The sequence below is a fragment of the Panthera pardus genome, unplaced genomic scaffold (genome assembly GCF_024362965.1).
Source record: "Panthera pardus isolate Hobbes unplaced genomic scaffold, ASM2436296v1 HiC_scaffold_26, whole genome shotgun sequence".
NCBI lineage: Eukaryota > Metazoa > Chordata > Mammalia > Carnivora > Felidae > Panthera > Panthera pardus.
Genome location: NW_026526832.1, coordinates 4,533,828 through 4,555,742, shown reverse-complemented (window position 1 = coordinate 4,555,742; position 21,915 = coordinate 4,533,828). Strand labels below are relative to the sequence as shown.

The 21,915-nt window shown below is 46.9% G+C and overlaps 1 long non-coding RNA gene across 3 annotated transcripts in view; it reads right to left on the bottom strand.

The window, feature by feature from the left end:
* LOC109264803 (uncharacterized) overlaps nucleotides 1–21,915 on the bottom strand; it is a 155,753-nt gene that overhangs the window by 88,882 nt on the left and 44,956 nt on the right. For 2 of the 3 annotated variants that reach the window (XR_008418011.1, XR_008418010.1), the window contains exon 2: nucleotides 2,557–2,678. This is a non-coding gene — a long non-coding RNA (uncharacterized LOC109264803). Of the gene's footprint in view, nucleotides 1–2,172; nucleotides 2,679–21,915 lie in introns of those variants that run through there. The other variant, XR_002078861.2, reaches the window with a different exon arrangement.

Below are 21,915 nucleotides of genomic sequence, written 5' to 3'. Positions count from 1 at the left end.
ACACTGAAGGTGTATTTATCACATTTGCCAGTCACACAAACCTCTGAGGAAAAAATGGCCTCCAACCATCAACTCGCAGGAGTTAGAAAGCTAGGGTGAAATGAGACAGAACAAATGTGAAGCCTATGTCCTTTTGAAAAACACAATCCCCTGGAAGAGTGCAACATTCAGGTATGTTTGGTTCTAGCTATGCTGCTACGTGCTTGAGTGTGACCAGAGAGGACAAAATAATGCCTCAGAGTCTCCGCTTTTACTATTTAATTCTTTCCACAATATTGAGCTTTTGCTCAGGGTGTTAGACAGGCAGTAAAAACCCTTTCCCTACTTAGGTTATGGCCTTGTTGTGAGGACAAAATAAGTCAGAGGTGGTAAAGTGCTTTGAAAAAGGGAAAGCTTCGAAATTCAAAATAGTATTATTATTTGTTGTAAGGTGCTTTCCCTCCAAAAAAAGAAAAAAAACTCTGACAGTCTCTGAGTGATAAGCAGAAAATGATTCAGCTCTGGCTTCTGCTTCTCCAGCTGTAACCCCAAACTGGCTGAGCTGGCTGAGTGGCCTCAGTGAGCCCATCTCAAAGCCTGAATTCCTACAGAACTCCAAACTCCTGCAGCACTCCAACCCTCCCCACCCCCCCACCCCTTGGCAATCTGCTTTTCCAAAAGTTCTTCCTGGAAGGCCTGCTTCCCACTGTCCTACATTCTGGTAATGAAACAATCACTCAGACAGCTCCCTTTCCAGAGCTGGGGCTTCAAAGATGCAAACCGAAGGAATAGCCAGAGTCAATGCCAAATGACTTGAGTCAGAGCCTTGGACCTTTGTAGGTATTGTAAATTCTTCCGGATCCTACCATGCACTGCTTTGAAAGCGTGTCGTTCTTGCTGCTGCCCAAGCCCGGGCTCAAGAGGTGGATGAAAAATATATTGCAGGCCCAAGACAGGAGAGCAGGCCCTAGTCAAATTAACAGACTGAGATAATTACCTTAAACTTCCCTTTCATTCAGTGTAATTTCACTTGGTGGTTATAGGCCTCAGAGTTCACCCAGACAGAGCTGTCTGGTAGAACTTTCTGTGATGATACATGTGTTCTAGATCTGTGCTTTCCAATGCAACAAGCACAGCCCCATGTGGATGTTTACATTTAAATTAACTAAAATAAAAAGGAATTACAAATGTAGCTCCTCAGTCACACAGCCACGTTTTAAGTTTTCAGGAGATACATGTGGCTCGTGGCTACTAGCCATATTGGGCAACTTGGCCCCAGATCAACCGTTCTTCACCTTGGCTACATGACAGAATTACCTGGGCATTTGGAGCCTGGACATTTGGATTTTTGAAAACTCCTGGGTAATTCTGACGTCTGGCCAGGGTTCAGAACCATTGCCCCATCCACCTAGAATTGTGCGTTCAATTTATTTTTTCTCCTCCTGTTGTTCTTGAGAACGAAATATACCAGGACAGGGATGTGTCTAAAGGGGTTTCGGTATGTGTGAGCACCCCATGGGGCACGTCCATAAACCCACAACTGGGCTTGGGCTCTGTGTATTCTCAGGGGCTTTGCCTGTGTTTCCCCACGATACCTTTCTGCACTGCCTCCTCAGAGTTCTAGACTCTGAAAAACAGAACTGGCAGAGAAGGGAAAGGAACCTCAGGGCAGGGTGGGATCTTTGGGATCATCTGGTCTTCTTGGTGTTCTGCCGAGGAAAGTAGCACCTAGAGAAGTTAGATGATTCACCCAGGCAACAGCTTGTAGAGCGAGGACAAGGGCCCCATACTCCAGACTCCCCACTGAGGACACATCCCTCTGCTACATGGTTGCCTTTAATCTTCCAGGAACATAAGCAAATGAGATTTAACCCAAGGACATTGATTTGCAAGGCAAAACTTGGTTTCAGGTGAGAATCTGATTATCCAGGTAATAGAGAGTTTATGATCAACCTTTCCCGCCGGCCAGTATACTGACAGAAAGCCTGTGTCCCCACCTTGGCCACTCCATTTACCCCCTTAGATCACCAGAGGTAAATGGATTCACAATTTCCTCATCCGCCAAACAGTGGTTAGAATACTGGGCAACTCAATATCACAGAGTCAGTGTGAGAAGTGATAAGACAATGGATCCAGTCAACACATAATTATTGAGCAGAGCGCCAGGTGCTGAGGACAGACTGGGCAATGAGACAGACTAGAATCTTCCTTTATTGAACTGAAATTTGGAAGGCAGGTAGAGAGAGGTACACGGCCAATTAATGAGTGAAAAACAGCATAACTGTTGATATTGGTAAGTGCTGGGAAGGGGGAGGGACAGAGTGGGTCCCATCCAACTCAACTCTAGAACATGCCATAACAGTATGAGCCCAAGAAACGTCGTGGAATGAGGGTGACTGATGCGCGGGGGAAGAAAAGGAGGCAGCTGAGAAGACAGAGCTTTCCAGTAGAAAGCTCAAAGTTAGTGATGATTTGAGTGTGATCATTAACAGGCCACGATTAGAGTAGGTGTGGAAAAAGAGTTCCAAACGTCTTCCGGGGTTTAGTTAGGATCAAGCCCCAGGGGAAACCCTTCACCTGCACTCTGGCCGTGGGCAGCAGGTGGAGGCACTGGAGGGGGCCGAGTCCTGACTTTTCTGTGTCTGTGTCATTTTCGATCAACTGCGTCATAGAGCTTCTTGTTTCACCTCCCAGTTATTCTGAAACAAAAACATGCATGAAAAACACAGGTCACTGCCAACCGCATTGAGAGACAGTCACTCCAGTACATGGAAACCGAAAAGGGAAAGACAGATCATAAATGCCACAGTGAGCTGGGGAATCAAATTTATCACCACCTATTCAAACAGCGATAATCAACGAACATTGCGGGCGGTGATGATGGGGGGGGTGGGGGGGGGTGGGGCAGGTGGGCAGCAGGGCGTTCGTTTAAAAATAATTCACAAGAGACAGAAAAGGCAGATGTTCCCAGAAGCCCACTACCTGTTTACTGAAAGCTGAAGTTAGTTCTGACCTTCTGGGTCAGGGTCTACTGCTGGGGCACATTGAGGCTCTTCCCCTACGTGCTCCTGTTGGCCTTGTTAAAGGGTCACACAGGACTTTCAGGACAAGTCTGGTATTTGCTCAGTGTTTGCCCAGGTGCTACACCGAGCAGCACTCCTCAAGGGTCCAAAGAGACGTGAGAGAGGTCACCAGGGAATTGCAGCCCAGTGAGGAGGGACAAGGAATATGGAGGCTGAACGTCTGGTCCCCTGTCCTCTTTCCATCCCAAGAGAGTTAGCCTCCCAGGTGCACCAAAACATCGCGAATGGAGTGACTGGCACCAAGGAGTCTCAATGAGGTGGAGGGAGAAGGGGCCCCTGACCATACAAAAGCCCTGAGGACAGCAGAGGGCTGAGACAGCTCTAAGGACAGAGGTTCTAATTGAAACCACTTTGCCACTTGAGACCAGTACGGTTTGGCTCCCAAGCAGCAGGTTGTTTGCGGAAGCTTATTCTCAGTTCCCAAACAAGTGAAAGGATCCTTCCAAAGGCAGGCAGAGGGACAGGTCAATGCAGGAATATAGATGATGTCCCCTCCCCCAAAGATCATGGCCCTGCAAGCCAGCTTTGCGTTTAAATCTGTGGCTCAGACATTCCAAGGGAGGAAGAGAAGGCAGGAGACAGAACTGCCATGGGAGGGAGGTCAAATCCACACCGGTCTGTGCTTTTGCAGACGTATTCTCTGACCGGGCACTGCTTGCTGATGGGCAGAGAAGATACGGGCTCTGCCTGTCTACTCAGAGCTTCCTTGGGTTTGCCGTCCCCTCCATGTGCAACCTGCCCAAGATGCAGCCCTGAGTCTCCCAGGAAAACCAGCTGCCCCTGCCCCTTCCCATTTCCTGACCTTTGTTAATGGCGCAAAATTCTCTGTAAAAAGGGAGGAAAGGGGTGCCCGATTTTGGAAAAACTCCATCCTCCCCCTAGAGATTCATTCACAATGCACAGTAGCATACAAAAGACGCTGAGAAGTTAGGAAATAAAGAAAGCTGTTGAAATTCATTCATTGTGTGCTTCCCAAACCCTTTTTGCACAAGGAGACTTTGGAGCCTTTGCCGGCAGAGTTCTATTGAGTGGCAGAGTTTCAAGCTCCCCTTAACACTCATCGTCCCTGCTGTTCCCAACACTCGCGTGGCACTTGTGATAGTCTGCATTTATTTCTGGAAACTGTATTGTTGTTCCTTCTACCTTTCCCCTAACCTTCTGTGCAAATGCGTTAGCTGATTCACATCAACTCCTGCAGCCTGAGGGTTTTTGTTATTGTTGTTTTGCTTTGTTTTGTTTTGTTTTTTGTCAAGGGCCCCATTTGCCAGTGGCAGTGAAATACCGGGCTTTCTGAAAGGTGATAAATCTGGCTCTGTGGTATCTGACATTCTGGGAAGAGCGTTGCCCAGATGAATCTGTTGGGAAAACCAGCTTCCTGATTTGTGTCCTATGAGCTGGCATTTTCTATTGTGGCTTAACGTCTGGAAACTGACCCCAAGATTTCTTATGCAGTGCCTTCCTGGGCGGGCAAAGGGAAAATAGGAGCGAAGAAATGTGTCAGCCAGGGAGAAGGGTGCAAGGGAAAACCTGGGTCCTCTAGTGTCGCCGTTGAGATAGAGAGATGGCTTAGGAACTTGTGCTGTCCTCCAGTTACCCCACTTCTGAGGGATGAAACACCAAAGTATGACAGCCCGGGCAGACTTTAGTAACAGACATCCAACCATGCAGACCTTGACCAAAATCACAGAGTGAGACGTGGAAGGGCTTTAAGGATCATGTGCTCAACCTTCATTTTACAGGCACCCGAAGGGAGGAAGTTGGCAACTGTCCTAAGATCAGACTGGAAGGGACCCTACTGGGACCGAGATGTGGATCCTTCCTACCTAGTCCCTAAATTCAGAGCTAGCTTGTTCAGGAGCTCTTGCATGGATAAGTAAAATCCATAATGGCTCCATGTTGGCCTGCTATGTAGTTACCATTCAAAAAACAACCTAGGAGAGCCCATTCAGGAACTTTAAAAGATCTGCCCCTAATTAAGAGCCAGTCACACATGTGGCTTCCCACATGCCAGCATCCACTGATAGTTGGTGGAAACCACCAGCCTCACATTGGACAGTCCCAAAGGTCACATGTTCTTCCTGTGCTCACTCCCAGTCTGGCTGAATTACATCTCTAGTATTGAAGGGCCCCCCAGTAGGTCTCCCCCTGTGCGCCCAACTTCACTTTCCTTCAGATCTGAGGCATGGCCCCAGGGTCACAAACATCACACTGCAAATACAAGCCCTCGTCTTGGACCCGAAATGGAGCCCAGGCGACCTTCTGGATGTTCCCTGAGCTAGCTCCCGGATCCTTCCCTTTCCGTTCCTAATGGCAGAGGAAAGGCTCCAGGCATGGGAAACTGAGAAGGGGGAAGAAAACAGTAGCTCAGACATCCACCCCCAGACCAGATGGTTCACTGGATGGTTTCACCCAAGCCTCTTTCCCAGGCAGTAAGGACCAGGGCACGGGGGCGGGGGAGCAAAGCCAGAGACTTGAGTTTGCTGTAACATCCATGGTGCTGTCAATGTCTCACCGCTGAAAGGCCAAGCCAGAGCCCCCAGCCACCCATGTACAGAACACACACTTGAGCCTGTTCTGCACCAGAGTCTTTGTCAACGCTTGGGAAAATGACAGGCCAGGCACTCACATCCTGTTCGTGCTGACTCATGGTGGAGTCTGACAGGGTTGGGAGCCAACTTTTTGAGATTTCGAAACAGCTGCCCAGGAGGATAGAGTGTATTCAACAACACCAAGGTGTCCAGCTCTTGGGACTCCACTGTTTTCGTTTCTCAGAAAGTTAAAACTGCGAGGCCACAGCCAAAAACGATCACAGATTAACTTCGGAGATAAGTGATACGGGTCCCTTGTGTAAATTATTAGGCTTCTGGGCTGCCAGACATGTCAGGGCAGGGGAGGGAGAAACCCACGCTTGAGGGGCCCCCCTTCCCTGGTTTCTGAAGGGGGCTCCCATTTCTAGAGCCAAAGCCACGTAACTCTGAGCAGACCGAGAGCCTTTCCTGAGGGGATGTCCCCTGAGAAGCAGTTTTTGCAAAGTGTTCCACGCATCATTACAGACCTACACGTGGTTCAGAAAAGACTCCGTGTCCCTCAAAACCCCTGTTAGCAGAGCACGAGCCTATCCCCGGGCTGCCCCAGAACACACCCAGGTCCTCTTGGCCACCGTTTATCGGGCACATCCCATATGTCAGACACAGTTTCAGACGTGTGCCCTCCCTTAAGCGTGGCATCGGCCCTCTCAGGTTGGCGCTACTAGGCTCCTCCCTCCCACCTGGAAGACAACAGGGAGTTCTGCAAGTAGCTGGTGAAATGGTGCCAACCACCTTCCCACCTCGCATCCTGATCAAGATGTTCGGCCCCCTTTCTGGGCTGAACAGGAGCTCACAGGTGATTCGATCAGCTCGTTCCCCCATGGATCTTGGAAGTTTGCCCATCTTTTGGTACAGAGAGGTACCTATTAAATACCTCCCTCCATCTGTACTGAAGAAATGGAGACAAGAGTGTTGGGCAACCCAAGGGTGGCCCTCACTGGATTATTTCCTGGTCCAGTCCTGCCACCCCACCCCCTCGCCTTGGCCACTTTCACTACCCTTGAGATAAAACCCACTTTTCAAAGAACTAAACCTCAAAACCATTTTAGCAGACCTGTAGTCTGGTTGACACCGTGAAAGTCCAAAACTACGGGTAAACTTGCTCTCTAGTTATGAAGAGAGGCAAAACTCTGAAGGACTGGGTTTATCGTAGAGGCAGTGCCGAGCACACGAAGGGACTTGGCGCTGGAGGGAAAATGGAGACAGCCAACAGGTCCATCAGACATTGGCCTTTTAGGTATTCCCATCACCCACGGCCCATGGCCCTAACCAGTGTTTCTCAACACGCGTCTTTGGACGAGCGGCATCACATCACCTGAGAATTTGTTAGAAATGCGAATCTGCAAGCCCTTTCCCGGACCTTCTAGATTGGAAACTTTGGCAGTGGGGCCCAGGGATGTCTCAGGGTGGTTCAGACACACGCCTAAGAATCCCCAGTGGTGACTGATGTTCAGAAGACCTAGCGATGCTCTTGGATAAGGAGACATGGGCTTGGTCCCTAGTGACCGCGGGTGACCGCACATTGGCCATGTACTGACGTTCTCCATTTAGTCAACTGTTCGCAAGTTCTTCACCGGATGGTTCTCTCCTGAGATCCCCACGGTGGCAGGAAAGAGCCAGCAACTCAGAGGCTATTTGAGACTTTCAACAAGTTCTTGGAGTGACCTGGGGAGGAAGGTGGGTACGATGTGCCCCTCGATCTCCTTTTTTGGGTACTGCTCATCTGCCTGGCATAGGCTGAGCCCTTTGGGATACTAAACCTGTACCAGTGATTACCCTCCCCCCCCCCCCCCAAGTCATCACATTGCTCTCTCAGCCAAGCTGCAGGCCCCCTGCCCCACCGTGGCCCTCCTTTCATTCGCTCTCAGTATGTTTTCCCTGAGGAGGATAATGTTTTCACCAGCTCGACCCTCCTTACTGCTACCCTGGGAGGAGCGGTGGGGGCAAAACCCACTGGGCTTCAGAGCTCTGCTCGCACCGACACCTGGCACCAGCAGAAGCCCACGACCGGGCAGGTAGGCGGCAACGTGACCAGGTGCTCCTGGTCACGCCCCCCCCCCCAAAACATTAAAAACATAGTTTGTTTAGTATTAAGAAAGAAAAACACTAACCCCATACAGGAAGTATGAAAAGAAGAAGAAAGAGGAGGAGGAGGAAGACACTGAAAGTGGCAGAGAGGGAGGTGCGCACAGATAACAAGATGTTCCTCAGCTTCCACCGTCCGCCTCGTCGGGGTGGTGGGAACAGGTAGGGTAGGGCACTGGGGAGGCCGGGGATTTGCAAGGGTGGGGGAGATGGAACAGAGAAGGGGACTATGAGTCACGAGGCCCAGCCTCGCCAGACGTAGGGCACGTCCCATTCAGGGCCCTCTCTGCAGGTGTGGCCGTCCCAGCCAGACTTGGAGAAGACACCTAAAATGGAAACTGCCATTTGAGATCACCCCACGCACCCAGTGCCTCTCCTGTCCCACGTTCTGCCCCGCTGTGCATTTCGGGTGAAGACACAGGAGTTACCAGATCATGATCACCTCCCCGCACGCCCCTACCAGAGGTGTAAACCAAACAGCAGTCAGCCAGGGAGAAACCCCCGTGCTGAGCCTTCCATGCAAGCTGGCGGCTACGCAGACCTTCAGGACCGCAATCCCAGACAGGCCTGACCTGCTCTGGAGTGACGGACACTGACGTGAGGCCACCCAAGGCAGGCAGGAGTCAAGCCAGATGCTTAACACAGAGCCACTGGCCCTCTCCGAAATACGGCTCAGCTGGATTTTGAAAAATGGGGACACGGGACTCACAGTGTCCACCCAAGGATTAGAATGAGGAAAACCGGTGAGGCTACAGAACATTTCCTCTTTCACAGCCTCAGACAGCAGGAGAACAGGAAATAGGAGCCCTCCCTCTGCCCGTGATCAAATATAAATACGAACACTGTAAAATATGCACGCGCTGAAAAGATACCAATCGAAAGGATTTCAAGTCATTGCTATCGCTGTCAAAGAAAGCCCTTGGTCTTAAAAAAAAAAAAAAGGAAAGAAAAAAGAAAAAGAAAGACAGAAAGAAAGACAGAAAGAAAGAAAAAGAAAAAACTGTACAACCAAGTCTCAAAATAGAACCAAAACCTGCAAATCATCCTCCAGAGTGTATTAGGAGCCTATGTCTTAGCAGGCTGTTGAAAGGTTAATAATTTTCCTACCGAAACTGAATGTGGGTTGTGAAAGAACATTAAAATGAAGAAAATTTCCCCGTGGCTGCTATTTTATTATCACCAAAGCCATCAAGTTTCAGTTTGAGTTATTTGTATTTATTTGTGAAAACAAAGATTAGATAAGTAGAAACATAAGCCTCATCCTAATTATTGCCCTGGAGTATCTGATTTTTAAGACAGAAAAATAAGACCATCACACACACGCGCGCGCACACACACACACACACACACGCAGGCATGGCAGGAGAAGTCAAAACAACGGAGAGGAGAGAGGGTGCCGTTGTCTTTTTCTATCACTTGAAAAAATGTATTGTCTCGCGTTAAAACCCTGATATGTTTGCACAGTCTGTGAAGCTACAGGAGAGTCGATGTGTACATTTAATTGTTGGCGTTTTTCTCAACTGCATGCTCGGGGAGAGAACTCTTTTTTAAACTGCAAACTGTAATTTTTCTTTGACACTTGCAAAAAAGTTAGTGAGAGCCATACAAGTCAATGGTGAAAACCTGAAACAATGGCATTTCAGGGCTGCTTTAAAAGATCAAATTGTGAGCTTTGAGACATTTACAAGCAGGTGGAGCCTGAATGAGACGTGGGGTTTAGGGGCAAAGCTGGATTTCAACTCAGATGTGTCTCAGAGCCCAGGTGAACAGCTTTGTTTTCTGGAGTTTTAAAAGAAATCCACCAGATGAAATGGTTAATCAAAATCTATGGGTGAGAGCAAAAACTTATCTTCCAGCGCAACATAAACACCAGAATGAAAAAAAAATAACATGCATAAAGACCTTCAGTGGTCTCACATCACCGAACAAACTGTTTTTCTACCTATTTTGTGTTGCTGGCTTTTGTTATCAGCCCAATCGGCAAATTGTGGCCAATTTTGTCATGGTTTAAGCAGACATTTTGTTCCCAAACTGCTTTCAACATTTTAGCTACCAAATACAGTTTATGAGAAATTGAACAAGCCACAATACAAACAGAAAAGGTATCTATTCTTGCTAAATTAACCCCTTTTAAGGTTAAAATGACACACACACATAAATGATTTATAAAAAAAAAAAAAAAGAATTCTAGTAAATCCACATTTGCAACAACCAAATCAGACTTTTCCTGGAAAAAAGAATAATTAATGAATAATCCACTGCTTGGATTTTGAAACCAACTACATGACATTCCCCAATTCTGGTCACCATTACACCATGAACTTGCTTTTAATGAGGCAGCATGTCATTTTTATTTTACAGACACACACACATCAAATATTATTTGACCACGCAGACCAAAAGCCCAGAGGAATCAGTGGAATTATGCTAAGGTAAAATAACCCGTGAAGCAGTTATTTACTACTGAAAATAAATGACACCCACGTAGTTCATCTTATAGATTAATATTGAAACCAAATGGCAGTCTTATACCGCAAATCATTTCACAAAAAAAAAAAAAATAATAATGAAACTAGTTAACATGAAAACACAGGGTTTTAATTTTATGAAACATTAAATATTAAGATCAAAACGATAGAAAGCTGACATGGTTTGTTGTGTTTTTTTTTTTTAAATTTTGTTCTTGCTGAATTGTAACAACAAATTGAAAATGAAAAAAGAATGAAAGAATCCTTGCTAAAAATCCAAGAATTACTACTTGGAAGACAAGCAGAATGTCAGAGAGAGACGATTGAAGAAAACTTCTCTGTTTGCAGCCCTACCTCATATTTGAAGGCATAGCAATTATACACCATTTTTAGCCTTTTAAAATACCAGCATGCCCACACACCATCTCAGATTAAACCAAGGAGAAAATGACACATTCTGAAACCATTTTCTAAAGCTTCTTTTCCTGATAACACTCAGACGCTTACAATCAAATTAATGAGTTTCTAAAAAGCCCAAACAACTCTCCATAAAGACACAATTGTTCACAACAGCCTGCAGACATTTCTAAATTTTTCAGGCAATACTAAGAGCATTAGTCTTTGCTATTTATATTTAGAAAAGCTAAGCTGTTTTTAACATCTATATTAGAAAGAAATGCTTGCTACTCTGTGCTTTGGCTAATTAACTTGAGGACCAATTTGAAAAACACCAGTAGATTCAGCCCAGTATCCCCCTCATTTCAAACAATTGAAAAGTTAGTTCATATTTTTCCTCTACCTTCTTTGCACAGGTCTGTTTTCTTGTAATCTATTCATACTCGAAAATTCTTCAGGTAGTAAAGAAAGGAAACACCCACAGAGAGTAAGTCATTATTTCTTCTGAAAGTGGATTTCTTCATAAATCATAGACCAGCAAACAAACAGTAAAAAGAACTAAAAAGAAAGAAATGACAAAACTCAGGAAGGACACTGAAAATCTACGCTGACTGACAGAAAGCTTAGCAGGGGGGGATTTAAAATCACTGGACACATTTGTGGTCAGTTTCAAACGCTCTTGGGGAGAGGTAGACATTGCTTTTGGTGAGCGTGACCCGGTGACCGTATCCATGTAATGACATCTTCTATTCAAGGTCATGGGTTATGCCGTTTAATTCCAGACCTGAAACATGTGATTCAGACTTTACACTTCATGCTTTTGTGTTCCAATCCTGACTTAGGCAAGACAAGAGCATTTAAAAACACACAAACCAAAAAGCCTTGAATGAACACTACAGTGCATGATGACAGGGAATAGAGAAGACTATGGTAACCACCTGAATTTGTTACTTTAAGAGATTTTTCTGTATGAGTATTTTACCCTAGAAGATCTGCCCTTGCCCTTACCCAGCACCATCGAAGGCTCACATTCAGAAAAAGCCTGACCTTAACTAATACTTGCCCACTCTTTTAAACCACACATGTCCCCTTCCCCCGAGGTAAGACTTGGGAAATGATGATGATTTTAGTCATCTGGAAAGAGTGAAACATGACATGATCTTGAAGCACTTTCTTCAAAACGGGTGTCATTTTAACTCTGTTTTACCACAACTAAAAAGGCCGTGCTCACGGAACAGATTCGAGTTCGCCCTCAATTGTATCTGTAACCCGGGAATTTCTTAAGAGCCGAGGGGCACAGTAGAAGAGCTTTCACTGAAGAAATGTTCGAAGCATTAAAAAGAAATTCCCCACTGTTTTTTCTTTACGAGTTTATGAACCAAAACGTGAACGCTTCCATATTAAAAATTGTCCTCAGCATAATTACTTCATGGGCAACTAGCTAGCTTTTCTTTTCACAAAATGCCTTTGTGAACGGCAAGATTTTCAAATACCATTGTTATACTCAGAGACAGTCCTGGGCGGAAGTAAAATAGAGTTTTCCCCCCAATTTGCTAGATATCCCTTTCTACTTGAAGCCAACCCATCATGTATGAACTGATGACAATTTTGGTAAAGTAACCTGGCTTTAAGGGTTAGGGAAGGTTCAACTGTAAAATCGGAAGACCAGGCTTTTTATTTATTTATTTTGAAAGCAAGTAATAGTTTTCCAGAATCTACAAATAACTGCTACTGGGTAAAAAAAAAAAAAAAAAAAAGAAAGAAAGAAAGAAAAAGAAAAGGAAAAGAAAAGAAAAAAAAAGAAAAAGAGAAAAGAATTCAGACAGACAAGGAGGAGAGAAACCTGGTTACTCAGAATTCTTGACCTGGAAATGAGTCTCTCTCATTTGATTTTCTATTTTCCACAAAGAGAAAACAAGTAGCTTTCTAGTCACAAAATGAAACGTGTACAAGAAGAAGGACTGTGTAATGTATTAAACACTGTTGTATCGAAGTGAACACAGACACAGGAATCGCGTTTCTTGTTAGTGTCAACCGAAGCCATCATGCTAGTGATACAGTGAGTGAACAAAGACAGATCAGACCGACAAGAACAGGATAATTTGGGTTGTAAACCCAGGCTAGAGCTAAGTAATTCTCCTCTGACAGGGTCTGTTAGCACAATTAAAAAGCACTGTGGAAACTCTTGGACTAGGAAGAGCCTAGTATATTTCTGAACCTAAAACTTTTCATTGATGGTGGCTTGAAAGCTGTTTAATTAACTGTAGGATGCCAATCACTCTCTTTATCAAAGCCAGCTGAAAACAAAACTGAGAGAAACAGCTTGTGGTTTCACAAAAATGTATTTACATGAGTATATTTTAAAGGGAGTTCGATCATTAGGTACGATGTCATCTGTGATGGGCGGTGGATTTGACATTTAAAGATGTCAGGGGTTGTCAGATTTATCTCCAGTCTATACTTAGTTTAGATGTAACCACTTTGGTGAGCAGACCTTGTTTTGTTAAATTCCAGCCCAGAAATCTGAAAAGACTTAACTCTTATTTACTGAATACAGATCTCCTCATGTCTTCTCACTTCCTTACCGAAGATCTACTAAACAGAAAGTGGAGCCCCTGGGTGACAAGTGGAATATAAGCCCACTTTCACACCTCGTCACAGGGATGGTGACAGAGCCGAGCAAGCCACAGTGAACAGAGCACCCAGGGGGAGTTATTGATAAGCACGGTGTTGCCTGAAATAGAGAAGAGTCCGAACTCTTTAGCCTGCTTCTTCGCCGAGACTTGTCTTGGAAAGAACATTCTGATAAGACAGGCTTTCCTTCACTTCACACCTCAAATTGTTGACGACAAGGAGGAAAACCCAGAGCGACACCAAACGTTTCACCACGATTAAAACTGTCTCGATAGAAGTCCTATCAAAGGAACAATAAAAGATCCTGGATAAACGTCCTATCTTCAGCCAGGAACATGGGTCCATAGTTTTTTGTCTGTTGGTTTAGCAACCAAGAAGTAGTAATGCTACCTATTTTCTTCAGAGATGGGTAAGTGAATCACCACCGTCTCTCTCCAGAAGGACGTCTGGTGCATGGATCGGTCGCTCACCCACTCTTTTCCAAAAGCCACTTTCCATTTTGCCCGATTTGTTGGGAGCGGAAATTAAGCTCTAAGACCAATGAAGCTTAAGACAAGCTGTCGCAGACCCGAGTGAAATCGCTACCCTGCAGCCACCACCAGCCCTGAACCACAGAACCTCGTGCAGGGGATCTCATAGATCTCTCAAACAGAAAGGGAAATGGTTGTTGATATAGGTGACAAAAATGTACAGTCAGATAGGAACTCTGCTGCTTACGACCCTTCTGCCTTAATTCACATTGTGGAGGTCAAGGGCAGTCTTGTGATAGCACAGCTGGTAACGTTGTTTTTAAAAGGTTACAGAAAAAAAAATTTTTTTTTATATACTGCACTCCTCGTGAATTACTTTCTATAGTTTGTTTTCTGTAAAGGCTTCTCTCCAAACCAAACTCTTTCATTGTTAATCATTTTGTTTAAAAAAAAAAAATGCAGCAGTACACTTAGGATAAAAATAAAATGAAACGATTAAAAAAACGTAGCATTGAAATCTGCCTATATAGGTTGCCGTTCAAGCCCAGGAGAGCCAGGCCAGAGGAAATCCCCACCCGGGTTCTGACAGAGCAGTTAGAAAAGGAAGCAGCGAAGGGGCCCGGGGAACAGGCAGAGGACAATAACCATTGCAACCTGTTACCTGCTCGGCAACCATCTCATTCGTGGAAAATAGCAACCTTGATTTCTTCTATAAACCCCAAACACCTGGACTTTTTTTAAGAGCCTTCTTCTCCTTGCCTGTGCTGTGACATTCATTTGAGAAGTTACAAAAACGGGTGCGTGAAGACCAGCAAAGCCAGTCTCCGAGGAAGGCTAGAATGAAGAAGTTTCACTCTCCCCCAAGCGCCGGGGAGCCCTGCTTCTAGATTCTAAAAGGCCCCGTTTGACAAGTTCCTCTGAATACCAGAATGAGCTTCTGAGCTAGCACACAGAGGTCCCAGGGACAGCTGATCAGCAAATTTGCTTTATGGATTGGTTTTGAGTAGGATGCATTAAGAAAAAAAAAAGGGGGGGGGCGCCTGGGTGGCTCAGTCGGTTGAGCGGCCGACTTCGGCTCAGGTCATGATCTCGCGGTCCGTGAGTTCGAGCCCCGCGTCGGGCTCTGTGCTGACCGCTCAGAGCCTGGAGCCTGTTTCAGATTCTGTGTCTCCCTCTCTCTGACCTTCCCCTGTTCATGCTCTGTCTCTCCCTGTCTCAAAAATAAATAAAAGGTTAAAAAAAAAAATTAAAAAAAAAAAGAAAAAAAGAAAAAAAAAGTTACAATACAGCACTAAAGCACTTCCGATGGAACTAATTCAGAACGGCCATCCTAGCTCGCCTGCAAAATAAAATGTGGAATCTTCCATTTCAGCAAATCAGAGGGGCTTCCCACCTCATAGAGACCTCCTTCCCACCTGCCTACGGCTGGAGGCATACTCCCTTCCCGCCTCAAGCTCTGCCTCCAGTGTCCCTCCCTCTGTGGCTGTCTCTGTTGTTGACACTGTTCCCACTGCGTTTATTAGGCGACACTGCTTGTAAAGCCTTCTCTCTGCTGCTGCCTGTTGCTAGGGGATGAGCCCCACTGCTTCCCGAGAACAACAGCCACAATCCTCCCTTGGCAGGGAGCAAGGACAACATCTCAGTTTGGTGACAAAGTGGAAATAATCCCTAAAAACATCCTCATTTACATTTCCCCTTAGAAGGATGGCAATGTGGGCCCCATCATGAAATGTATATTTTCTTCATCTCGGTGTTGGGTTTGATGCCTTTGGAATGGATCTCACATCCATATTGAATTTCTGTCCCCTGTTGCCAACCGTCGTGCCCCAGGTGACTGTGGGCTCTTAGAATTCTTGGCTGTGATCTCACTCGGTTGTCAGCCTTTATTTACTTTTCTCTCTCTCTTTTTTTTTTCTTGGAGAGAAGCAAACCACATCGTCAAAGCATTTAAAAACACAAACCAAAGGAAACTAGGGTTTCCAGGCTTCAAGCAAATGGTATTTACCCACAATTTATTTCCAAGAAGTAATTCGGAGTCCATTGTCGTTTTCCGTTTGGACTCATTTAGAAGCACAACATCATAGGTGTCCCGATGGTCTGTTTGCTTCTTGCCAGCAATGAGTGAAGAGTAACTCCTGTCCTCAAACCCAGACTCACCTCAATTCTTGGGACATGGCTTCCCCAACCCTTTTATGTGCCTCCCGTTGGGGGTGACCACAGTCTGGCCCCCGCTGGCCGCTGGGACTCAGGAGTTGGTGCAGATGGTCCAGGCCGTTCTCTCTCTCGGTGCTACCACCCCCCACACTTAACAGAAGTTCAAATGTCACTCTGTGGGTTGAAAGGCACCTCCTTCTACCTCTCCCTGGGAGGATGGACCTTGTCACCGGGCAACCCAGAGGCCTCATGCTTCAGGCCTCCCTGGCATAGTTGCAAGGTCCCAGATGTCAAGATTGGCTCCTTCAGGCTCTTGGGGCAGGAAAGCGGGGCTTCCCTGAGTCCCCTCCCGGGACAGTGTTTGGTGCAGAGTGGGCACTGGTGAGACTCTGCCTCGTGGATTCACAAATGGTGGATGGATACAGTTTGTCAGGTAGCAAGAGTCAACTTGCTTGCTCAGGACCTACTAGAGTCCCAGGGCTGACACAGACTGGTACAATGAGGTGAAGGAAGCTGACAGCTGCCATTTGCCGATGTAGTGTCCCAGGTACATTGTGTAAATGATCAAGTTTGCCCAATCTTCTGAGCCAGATACTCTTAGTACCTTCCTTTCTTTCTTTCTTTCTTTCTTTCTTTCTTTCTTTCTTTCTTTCTTTCTTTCTTTCTTCCTTAATGTTTATTTATTTTTGAGACAGAGAGAGACAGAGCATGAACGGGGGAGGGTCAGAGAGAGGGAGACACAGAATCCGGAACAGGCTCCAGGCTCCGAGCTGTCAGCACAGAGCCCGACGCGGGGCTTGAACTCACGGACCGCGAGATCATGACTTGAGCCAAAGTCGGACGCTCGAATAACTGAGCCACCCGGGTGTTCCTCTTAGTATCCTGATTTAGAGAGTCGGAAGCCATCAGACGGGTGGTCCACTTCTGCAGGTGACAGTAAATGAGGAGTCAGGGGAAGACGGCAGACATCTGTTGGCCCAGCCAGTGTTCTTGCCTTCCTACTATGTCTTCTTCAGTGCCACTTAAGTTGATGGTCACCATCCCAAATCCCATGGAGCCTCTTCCATAGGGGCTGTTTGTCCATATTGCCACATACCTGGCTCGACTGCGACTTCTCCGGGACAGATTCTGTGGCTGGCTGACCCTGCCTGGCCAGCACCAAGCACCTTGGCTGGAGTACCAGCGTGTGAGAAGTGGTTTACCATCTCCTACACATGAGGCCTTCTGGAGCAAAGAGGAAACCGTCTTCACTATTGGGTGTTCAAGTTTGTGCTAAAAACAAATTATCAGCAGACCTGGAAAAGGCTCATCACTTTGGCTTTGCACCTTGGTGAGCCTCAAGTTTCCGTCTGTTACAGGACTGAGCGCCTTATGGAGGGGCTGAGCCCACATGCCCTGCGGTGAGCATCAGGGATGGGTCAGGCTTGCTCCATCGGTCGGTGCAAGTGCAGAATGCCCTCAGGGGAGGAGGGGGACTTCCTCCTGTAAAGTCATGAAGAGGACCCACTTGAGGGGCTAGGGAGGAAGGACAGCTCGAGTTGACCACTCATCAGATGGTTCCCTCTATCAGATTCCCCAGCCATACCCTGAAATCAACATGATCCCGCGGGCTTGCCTGTTGGCAATCATCCCTGAATATTAATTTATTAATTCACTCTTTCACTGACCCATTCCACACTCTGCCCAAGCGCCTAGGACGCACCAGGAGGAAGCCTTTCCCCTCGATGCGGACTCAAAACTCTTCTCAAAACTTGCCCCGTTAACCACATCAGCAGCTCCTTGAAATGAAACGGAAAAGAAAAGCTCCACAAAGGCCGTTTATCCAATTCAATAACATTTCGCTTCGGAGGTTTGTGGGTGTATGATCTTCCTAACCAAGGCTAGAACACGTTTGGCACACCCAGGCCTCTGTTCTGCTAGACGTCCTCAGGGGCAGAGGTCAGCAAAAAGAAGAGGGCACGTTGGATGGAAGGCCGCTGTGGATAAATCGGGAGGAAGTGCCACACTGGCGCACTGAGTCTCTTCCAAGGTAGGCTAAGTGGGCCATACGGAGTGTGGTTGCGGTGGAGGAAACAAAGGCCTTCATGCCAAGGAAGGAATCCAGTGTGCGTTTCACAGAAATTAGAAGCGTGTTAGATTGACTATTCTAATACCGTTCTTCTTTTCCCTTTGGGTTTGCAAAGGAGCTCCCAGCTCACAGGGGCATTTGTAGATAGGTTTCATCTACACTTCAAGACTGCACAGAGTGGCAGGCCGGGCAGACGGGCTCGGGCCCATTCATTCATTTATTCCACAGATGAAGTTGTTTCACAGACAGAAAGGCCCAGGGAAGTAGCTGCTTAGACAAATCACATCAAGAAGACCCGGGGCGAGGCCCCCTGACCCCCACATCTGTGTGCCACAGCCTCCCAGGGCCGTGCGAGTGATGCTGTCTGGGTAATCTGGGGGCGCTCTCGCCCAGTAAAACACACAGGGCCTAAGGGCAGAAGGGGAGGTGGGCACAGGACTGGGTTCAAGGGCAAGGTGCTGGTTCCTAGCGCTGGGTCTTAATTAAGCTCTAGGTACCATTTGGTCCGTTGTCAAAGTCCCTACGCTGGGCACTGTGCTTGGCCTATAGGAGACACTCCACATATGTGAATCGAATTTACCACTCCTGCGTGTTAAGTGAGACCCAAGACCGTGACTCATGGATTTTGAAGACATATCAAAATAATATCAATCGCCATAAAGATTGGGAAATGATTAGCAAGGTAATTCACATGAATAAAAATAATACCGTTTACACACACACACACACACACACACACACACACACACAGGGTCATCACGTTACTGGGCCCCCTCCCCAACAGTGTCACAGCACTAGCCAGAACCAGCCAAACTCTGGGAGCTGAGAGTGGAATACTTTGTGTAACAGGAATAGAAGGAAAGAGAAAAAGACACAGCTTTCTTTCCGTTCCCTCACAGAGGCCAGCCTGGGTCAAGCCCACTTTAGACTTCCTTTGTACCTGAGGGTTCTCCCAGGGACCCCCGCCCACCCCAATGCCCGCTTCAACTCCTAAAGCCACCCAGCACCTCCTTTCCCTTCTGCCACCCCTCCCCCTGCAGCCCCTCCCTCTCCGTTCCCTGGAAAGACTGGGGAGGTGGGGTGTGGGCATTGGGTCACTGAGCTCAGCCTTCTGGACCAGTGGTTAACACACTCCCAGAGGAGAGGCTCCAGCATGTCCGTAAAACTCTAACAGGCGACTTCTTCCGGCCTCTTTTCAGGCCACACTGTGGGGGTGGGGGTTGGGGTTAGAGAGGCCATGTTTGCAGACAGGACTATCCCACTAGCAGAGAGGGCTTCTCCCAGGGGAGCCCTTTGACCAGGGTCTCCCGCTTGGCCCACAGTCCCACTCCAGGGGAGCCAAGAGATGGCTGTGGTTACCAGGAAGGCCGGTGGGCCCAGGGGGCACCCCTCTCAGACCACCCAGGGGCTTCTTTATTCCTTTCACCTGCCAGTGTTCTGACACACCTCGCCCCCAGGGCACCCTAACTCCGATCCTGTCTGGCCCACTTGGTGGGAGTACAATCCTCTCTGAGTCACTCCACTATTGAAAAAAAAAAAAAACGAGGGGCACCTGGGTGGCTCAGTCGGTTAAGCGTCCGACTTCGGCTCAGGTCATGATCTTCGCGGTCTGTGAGTTCGAGCCCCGCGTCGGGCTCTGTGCTGACAACTCAGAGCCTGGAGCCTGCTTCGGATTCTGTGTCTCCCTCTCTCTCTGCCCCTCCCCTGCTCATGCTCTGTCTCTCTCTGCTTCAAAAATAAATAAAACATTAAAAAAAATTTTTTTAAAAAGAAAAAAATGATAATAAAATAATTGTGTTTCTGTTGTTTGCAGCTTATCTCGGCCTCTTTCTTCCTGCAGACTAATAATACCGGGTGGTTGCACTGTTTAATTCATGTCTTTTTATTTAAGAAAAAAATATAAAAATAAGGTCGCCTGGGTGGGTCAGTGGGTTAAGCCACCAACTTCGGCTCAGGTCATGATCTTGTGCGATTTGTGAGTTCGAGCCCCACGTCGGGCTCTGTGCTGACAGCTTGGAGCCTGGAACCTGCCTCTGATTCTGTGTCTCCCTCTGTCTCTACCTCTCCCCTGCTCACACTCTGTCTGTCTCTCTCAAAAACAAACATTAAAAAAACATTTTTTTAAGAAAAAATATAAAAACATTTTCTTGTTTTTTGAAGCAATTTATGTACGTTGTTTCTTAAAAAATGTACAGAAAAGAGAAGATGGGGACCCAAAAGGAAAAGCAAGAGGAAAAAGTGGAGGAGGAAGAGAAGTTTGGGAAGGAAAGAAGGAAGGAGGGAGGGGAGAGAAATCAACACGGAGACTGACCCCATCCAGACAGAGCCTGGAGGAAGCCACCACCTCCTTCTAGACTCGGATACTTATTCCATGCAGTTTTAAATAAGCAGTGGTAGAACTTTTAAAGAGAAATGGAGATTTGGTCTCACTATTCTGTGGAGCACGGTCCTTTCCCTTTGGGGAAAGTCAGTCTTGCCTTGTTATAAAAATATCACTTTGCCTACCTAGCTTCGTGACAGGACTATTTAAAAAGCAGGTCAGTACATGAAGCCAGCAAGAATTATCTCAAGTCTGTAAACAGGACACTGGAAACCCCTGCTATGGAAATAAATCTCTTTGCCTGCAGGGGAAGAACAAATCCAAGGAGATGACTCAGGAAGGCGGCAGGGGGCATTTCTAGGCACTTTTCATAAACTATAGCTTTAATGGAAAATGTTTTGAGGGGCGCCTGGATGGCTCAGTCCGTTAAGAGTCCAACTCTTGGTTTTGGCTTTAAGTCATGATCTCTCAGTTTGTGAGTTCGAGCCTCATGTCGGGCTCTGCAGCTGACAGCGCGGAGCCTGCTTGGGAGTCTCTCTCTCTCCCTCCCTCTGCCCCTCCCCCACTCACACTATCTCTGTCTCTCTCAAAATAAATAAATAAACTTTAAAGAAAAGGAAAATGTTTTGGTATTAATGACGATTCCGCAACTTACTTGGAAAGTCAAAAGAATTTTTTTTTAAATTTTATTTTAGAAAGAGAGAGAGAGCATGAGCAGGGGAGAGGGGTAGAGGGAGAGAGAGAAAGGGAGAGAGAATCTCAAACAGGCTCCACACCCAGAGAGAAGCCCTTCTCAGGGCTCGATCCTACGACCCCGGGATCATGACCTGAGCCGAAATCAAGAGTCTGACACTCCACCAACTGAGCCGCTCAGGCAGCCCTGGCACGTCAAAAGATTTTAAACAAAATACCATGAAATAAGAGCCATACCCATTATGACTGTCTACGCAATTCCCGGTCGTGACCCTATATCACTACCTCACGATATAAAGAGGCTTTCAGAGGAACACTGACTGCCAAGCTGGGGAAGCCACGGTCTTAAGGTAACAAAAAGCTTAACTCCAGGCACAGGAAGATTGTCCAGCAGCTCCCCATCCAGGGGCAGGTCTGCGGGTATCAACCTCTTCTGCCCTAACCAGCCGGCTGCTTGGATGTGAAACATCTACGCTGTCCCTCCAGCCGGCAGCCTGGGCCGGGTCCAATGCCCCCCTAAACACACACCCCATTTGCTTGTTCTTTCTGTTCATTAGGTTTTTCTTCTCACCTTCTCTGCAATGTCACGAGTCTGCTAGTTTTTTCCTTTCTTTTTTTTTTTTTTTTTTCTGATAAGCCCATTTCACACTCTGATGGACACACCCGTGTTTGGACGTATGTCTCATATTAAATTCCAGGACGTCCTCCCTTGGCTTCGCCCCATTACTCTGGTTACCCTCTGTGCAAACGGACCGCAGAAATAGCCTGGAACAGCCCTGACCTGGAAAGTGATGTTTCGCGATTCCCACTGACTGGGATGGTGTTTCATCCCCAGTCACAAATCCACCCGAAATACTATCTCTCACGCTCTATCCCAGTGAATGGGACTGAGCAGCCATTTTCTTCATCAAGACGCATTTTGAAAAGCAAAAGTATTGCCTCATTTGGAAAGAAAAATTGTGTCATGCCTGTCTCAC